This window comes from Neopsephotus bourkii, unplaced genomic scaffold (genome assembly GCF_033783945.1).
Source record: "Neopsephotus bourkii isolate Nb327-2 ecotype Australia unplaced genomic scaffold, CSIRO-AGI_Nbou_v1 NB_1637, whole genome shotgun sequence".
NCBI lineage: Eukaryota > Metazoa > Chordata > Aves > Psittaciformes > Psittacidae > Neopsephotus > Neopsephotus bourkii.
In genome coordinates this window covers 11,634,305-11,641,520 of record NW_026902112.1, presented here as the reverse complement: position 1 = coordinate 11,641,520, position 7,216 = coordinate 11,634,305, and the positions used below count along the sequence as shown (strand labels likewise).

Here is a 7,216-nt window from a genome sequence, read left to right as displayed (position 1 = left end):
CTGGAGAGGGACTCTTCATTAGGGACTGTAGCAACAGGACGAGGGGTAATGGGTTAAAACTTAAACAGGCTAAGTTTAGATTGTATATAAGGAGGATATTCTTTCCTGTGAGGGTGGTGAGGCACTGGAAGGGGTTGCTCAGGGAGGCTGTGAAAGCTCTATCCCTGGCAGTGTTCAAGGCCAGTTGGACGAAGCCTTGGGTGAGATGGTTTAGTGTAAGGTGTCCCTGCCCATGGCAGGGGGTTGGAACTTGGTGATCTTAAAGTCCTTTCCAACCCTAACCAGTCTATGATTCTATGATTCTATGGTCCCTCCATAATGTCTCTTCTTCACAGCCTGGAGGAACTCTAACCTCTATGGGATGCTGAAAAGGCAACAATGAAATCCTGGAGGTATCACTCAACATTGCCAGGCAAGCACACAACTCTATGGCATGGAGTACATGGTTAAATGATCCAATAATGATCAAATTTGAATGCAGCTTTCTCAGACTCAGTCCCCTTCATGAATTCGTTCACATTACTCGCCCACGGATGTTTTTATGGAACAAGATTAATGGAATAATTGAAATATCTAAATTAAATTGTTAAATACCTCTTCAGGTCATTCGCAGTTCAGCATTCCAGAAAACTGTCTTCAGTTGTCCATTTATTACTAGCACAGATTAAACTCATCATCACTGTTAAGGAGCAGGAGATAAAAGATTGACTGCATATACCTGCTTTATTATTTCCTCAGCTCCTTCATATGCCTCTCTGTTCCTTCCAAACCTTTTCCTCTAAGTTCTCTTATCCTCTCTTCATAGAAGCATAATCAAAGCTACTTATGGCTTCTTTCTACTCAGCGTCTACATCAGCCAACAGGGCAAAACACTGCCTGTGCTGCAGCTAGCCAGTTGTCTACTGTGTTTAATGGCCAGCAGAGCCCTGTGTTTTGGTTGTGAATATGCCAATAGTACCCACAGTCTCATAGTTTCAAGTGGACAAAGCCAAAAGCCTTTGGAGGAGATGCACATAACCTGCAGAATGTGTTTATTGTAAGATTTTAATACTTTTAGGTCTTCTACTATTCTATCAAATTTAGCTGAACTTGGCAAGTAGTTACAAAGGTATTTGGGGGGGGATTCTGGATGATACAAATAACTGTACAGCAAGATGGTACAGCATCAAGAAATCTAAAGATGAAGAGATGAAGGAATTAGAAGGAGCACAGATCTTCACGCAGAAGCAACACAGACCTTCATGCTGTGAGATATAAAGCTCTAACTGCTGGCCTTCAGGAAAGCACTATCCTTAGGAAGGGAAGCATTATTAAGAACTATTTCCAGTTCAGTCCTTTAATTTCAGATCAGAAGTCTGGATCAAATCACAACAGAGAGAAAGATTGTGAGAGTGGCTGGATGGAATAAGTTCATCAATTCCTGGTATCCTATTTTTTGCCAAGGCTTTTTTTCCTTGCCATACCTGGTGAGTTGCAAACTGATGCCTGAGGAAACTTTCTTTTAACCACTTCTTGAAAACAGCACAAGATGCTGATAATAAAACTCATCATTTGGTGGTGGTGAGCATCATTCAGCTGTTCTCCTTCAAGGAAGAAGAGCAGGTTGAGAACTACCACGGATTTTATGGTAGTGTCTTCACACAGATCTGCAGTGTGACACAGAACTACTATAGGTACAAAAAGTCTGCTTGCTGATGGTACATTGTCACCATCTGCATAAAAGGGTGACATTTTCCTTTCTCTGGCTCACCCCAATTCTTGATGTGCTTATGACAAGCTTTAAAAACTTCTGGAGTTCATCAAAGGACAACTGCCTCTGATGGATTCTCCAGGAGAAGTAACTCTCAAATGACTGTGTGGACATTTGAGAGAAGAAACAACCACTCAGTAGCCTCTCCATGATGCTTCCGTTCATATTTGATCATTCCCAGGAGTGTACTGAAGAGTAAAAGCACCTTTAGGAAGCATTTTAGCAAAGAAGGGATCAAGGTCTGTTGAATAGTAGAGGCTGAGCAGAAGGTTATGTTGGAAATTGCTCTGCACCAGAGTGAACGGATCACTGTGTAAAAGCTAAAGACCTGTTAGCTTTTCAGAGTTACTTCCAGAGGATTATTTACCTTACCAGAGCATTACTCACTTTCTTCAGAGTGGCTTTAAAGCATCTCCAGCAACACATTATCACCAACTCTCCCAAGAGCACCCTTTTGGTTGGCTTAGAGTAGAAAGGTTCTTCTATGTATCTTCACATGGATAAAACCAGCCAGTTAAGTCATTTTTTGAGAACCCAGGAGGTAAGTTTTGCAATAGCTGTGTGATGGACTGCATTTTATGTGCATATTAATATGTGCTAGCAGTGCAAGTCATGGTGGCTGATAAGTAGTGAAAATATCAACAGCAGAACCATCACCTTTGTCCTCCACATTACAAGAAACTATTGGCAATGCACACAGGGGCCAATTGTACTGCTTTACTATGTAATTCAAGAGATCACTCAGATGTTAACAGTGATGTTCATTAGCACAGGACTAATCATTCTGAACTTTCAGAAGGAAGAAAGGGGGAGGAGAAATCTAAGACTAAATTCTCAACCTTGTTTAATTTCCTTCCCCTCTTCTCAAGAGTTGTCTGAAGCCCCAAACTGCTTAGAATGGACTACCTGGATGCAAACAAATGTGGACAATTACCCAAAGTTTCTGAAAGAACCTGCAGGCTCACCAGCCATCCTTCAAGGCTATTTTGCCTGAGAAGGGTCCATGCACTGGAAGTGTGGAAGGATAGCTTTAATCTAGGTAGTTTTCATGGGATTTGTATGTCTTCCTCAGGCTGTCTTAAGTGACAATCCAGTAAGTTTTCATTAGGATTCCTATATAAAAAGCAGAAGAGAAGGAGATCAAGCAAATATTTGTAACTTCAATGACAGTACATTGCTGTAGTTGATTGCAAGGCCATCATGATGCTAATAAACACGAAGTTCAATGACGTATGGAAAAAAAATCTGTGTTAAGATGACATTATTTAAGGAAATTCACTTAGGCTGAAGGCAGCTATCACATAAAAGAGAGAAATCCTGAATAGAGGCTAGATAGATCTGCACAAAGATTGAGCTTTCTTCTTAACACCTAAAGAGGTGTTTTTCAGGTGCTTCTACCCAAGCAATGAGAAGTCTTGCAAACATCTTTATAGTTTTGTAAAGTGACACAGGATGGATCCAAGCAATGTCATGGATGCATGGCTGAAAAGTGATGCTAACAATCTGCTTTCTCAGGTTCTATTTCCTAGGCTACCTAGGGATAAAACTCCATTGCTCTTGCCTTTGCTGTTAGAACCACCTATCAATCATGATCAAAAATCAGTGGGATAAGGAGGCTATTTCCCTTCTGGATGCCCTCAAGATGCCTCATTTTGTTACTGAATGGTTAAACATTTACTTCACATGTTGAGTTGACTGTATGAATAGAATTGTCTAATGTATGTATGCACCTCTCAGTGTGCATGTACAGAAAATCTGGAATAGAATCAATGAGGTTGGAAAAGACCTGTAAGATCATCAAGTCCAACCCCAGGAAGGATCGTAGCATGAGGTGCTATACACAGGAAGACCCAGGAGAGTGAAAGAAAACTGCCTGAAATCAGAAACATGCTCACCTGTATCACTTTCTGTAAGATTACTTATGCTTGCTGTTACATCCTCATCCAACCAATACATTACCTGACATAACTTTAAATGATGACATCTTTTTATGACATTTCTCTTTTTTCTCCTCAAATGTTAAGTCTAATTTAAAGGAATTAGTCATGAGTGACAAATTTTAAGCTAAGTACAGAATTACTTCATGTGGCATTTATTAGACAAGTCAAACATGGCAAGAGTTTTAACCAAATTGGCATATTCAGCAAAGTAATGTCTTGGCATAAAAATCCTTTCTTAAAATTAGATTGTTTGTTATTGGGGAGATTCTTTTCTTTTTCTCAGATAACTTCCTTTTTTCTGTACTTTCTTTTGGTTAGGAGTGGAGAAGAAAGAAATTGTATAATAGTGAGTAATAAATTCTGTCATTCTTGTGAGTAATGCTTTGTAATTAGAAGAAATAAAAGTAAAGTAAGTACAATGGTGTGTGGTGTGTAGGGCTGGGGGTGTATTGTTGCGTTCAAAGGTTTTCATATTAATAATGATGCTGAACTTTCATCATTTGAAGGTTCTGCTTGAACTAGCATCAAAAGATGCAGTGGCTTATCTGTACCTTCAGTGCCACATGTTGCCACAGCTGTATAAATCTTTCAAGCAGGGATATCTGGGATGAACCCAAATCTTTAATCACTAGAGCTGCAAGTCACAAGCATGAGACCTTCCGGAAGAAAAGCTGCTAAAACCCTGACTGTCTTTGCAATCCAGACGCTAGATGGCTGAGTTGCCTTCTCCAATGCTCATACCCTGGGTCATGCATTGCATCAGGCACTAGTGGGACTCACTTTTTCCCTATTCAGGACTGACAATTCCCTCTTCATGACCTTGCTACTCCTATTGTGCTGCTTTTGCTGCAGAAGCACATGAAAACGCCAGTCTGATGGACCAGAAATAACTGAAATATTTCAGGTCCCGTGAACTTTGATCAAGTCCAAGGTTTTGTTTCAGTGGGCCGGCTGGTGAACCATAAACACTGTTTTTCTGTCATTGTATTAGTCCCTTGCTGAGTTTATCCAGAGGCAAGTGTTTTAGCTGTTGTATCCTCTCTGGCTCTGGAGCAGATGGCTCTGATGGAGATGCCCTAAAGCTGGTGATTTTGGAAGATGAATATTTCCCAGCCTTGGGCAATGAGATGGAGGATCTGCTCCAGAACTGGGTGTGCTGGGAGCCACCTGCAGCTGCTCAGTGAAATTAGCATTCTCATTAACTAACATTTAATGGGCTTGCTGATTGCCAGCTAGTAATGAAATGTACAAGAATGTCAGATTTGCTGAGCAACCTCTGGGATCTGGGAACTTCCAGTTCCATGAAAACGTGGATGAATTTTTGCTTTCTTCCCCATTTAGCGAAAGAACATCTCTTTCAAAAGAGCAACAAATCATATAAGATGATTTTCAGCTGACTCTCCCGACTATTCCTGTCTCAGAGATTCCAGGGAATGCTGAGAGCACCTCCTCCACTTTTAAATTATCCTGAAGTATAATTATTGCCACTTTCTGGAAATCCCATCTTACTTTAAGGTTAAATTCAACTAACTTACATTTGCATTTATCTGAGTCAGGAATACCTTTCCATGCAAGACCCAAAACTATAAAAGTTGCCCTCCTTGATACCTCAGATATTATAGAATCATAGAATTGTTTGGGTTGGAAAGGACCCTAGGATCATCCAGTTCCAATCCCCTGCCATGGGCATGGACACCTTCTGCTAGAGCAGGTTACTCCAAGACTCCATCCAACCTGGCCTTGAAAACTGCCAGGGATGGGGCATTCACCACTTCTTTGGGCAACCTGTTAAATCATAAAGAACTACACAGGAAATCTACTTCTAATCCACTTCAACGAACTGACGTGATTGTGCACACTAAAGTTCATACAATGTATCCCTTTCTGTGAAAAACTTGAGCTTGCACTATTTTAACACTTCAAGTGAAGGTGGAATATATTTTAGTAGCAGCCTTCATCGTACATCATGATTTCGATGAATAATAAATCAAATGAATACATTTTCCAGGACTGGTTTAGTGCCTTTATTAGAGGATATCTTTAAGAACTTGTCATACATCTCTTCCAATGATTTCTGGGACCTGTTCAGCTTCCTAATCCCTTCAGTTTCCCTGTTTCCAGATGTAAAAGTCTCTTTTACTTGGCTGTCTTCAGTGCCCTTTGACCATTCAGAGTGGTATTCGGTATCTTTGTAATTGCAACCTGTCTTCTTTATTATTTGTGACATAATCACTTTTATGTTTTATGCCAGCTTTCACTAACCAAACAAAGCAACAAAAGTAGCATTTACAATCAATGAAAAACAAGCATTGAATAATGATTGCTCAAAATCTATTTTTAGAGTGATAACAATGAACATAGGTACAATTCACTGAAAATCCTTCCATTCCTGCTGAAAATAGCATTTAATGTACTGAAAGAGGTTTTAATTGATGTAATATGTGTCTTTCTGCTTCTTTATACACAGCAGCTTCAATCCACATGGTTGCAATCTAGGGAAACCAAACTAGGTTATAACAGCATTACTTTCTATATGAAGCAGACATTAAATCTCCTTGAAAAGATAACAGGTTTCTTTGACAAGACCTACTTTCCAGGGAACAATGTCATCTGGTGGTGCAGTGATATTTTTAACTTCAGATGTTCTCCCTGATGAACTTCTGAGTGAAGCGATTTTTCTTCCTAAGGATCAGTTTCTACAGTCCAGAATTTAACTCCATTAAGTGTCAATAAGCCCTCAAGTCTTTGGAAAGGTCTCTGGTTTTACGAGATTTGTTCAGATCAGTAAAATCCCAAACCAGCTTCCAACACTGAGTAGATTTTAATGAGAAGTTGGAGTATCATCTTCCATGCTGCAGAAATACTGAAATGGGAAGCTCAGGTTAGATATAAGGAAGAAGTTCTTTACTGTGAGGGCACTGAGGTGCTGGAACAGGTTGCCCAAAGAAAGCTGTGAATGCTCCATCCCTGGCAGTGTTCAAGGCCAGATTGGACAGAGCCTTGGGTGACATGGTCTAGTGTGAGGCATCCCTGCCCATGGCAGGGGGTTGGAAGTGGACAATGTTCAGGTCCTTTCCAACCCAAACCATTCTATTATTCTACAATTCTATGAAATATTTCACTGCAAGACTTATGGCCTCAATTGGTAGAAATATTTACAGGTCACCTTAAATCTATTGGGAGACTTGTAATGGGACGCACTAATACAGATGCACTGAGAACACTGCAACACTCACTGTCTATGCAGCTGATATATTTTGGTTATAGGCCGGGGCATCACAAATGAGAGAAGAATTTTGCTGCATCCAGGTGTTATAGCCCTTCCTCTTCTACACAGAAGAATTTAAGGCTGCATTTTCTCAGACCAAATGTCTGTCTAGGCAGTATTCTGTCTCCAACAGTGGCTCACACATCCTGCCTAGTAAAATGTGAGATAAAAATATACTGTTATTTCCATGATACGTTCTCTAGAGATGGGTGGCTGAGGAAATACTGCAGCCAGAATACTTGAATGTACCCTACAAGA

The 7,216-nt window shown here is 40.3% G+C and overlaps 1 long non-coding RNA gene across 1 annotated transcript in view; it reads right to left on the bottom strand.

Moving 5' to 3' along the window:
• Positions 1 to 5,449: 5,449 nt before the first annotated feature.
• Positions 5,450 to 7,216, bottom strand: part of LOC133223494 (uncharacterized) — a 42,150-nt gene continuing 40,383 nt past the window's right edge. The window contains exon 3 of the long non-coding RNA XR_009728591.1: positions 5,450 to 7,208. This is a non-coding gene — a long non-coding RNA (uncharacterized LOC133223494). The remainder of the gene's footprint in view (positions 7,209 to 7,216) is intronic.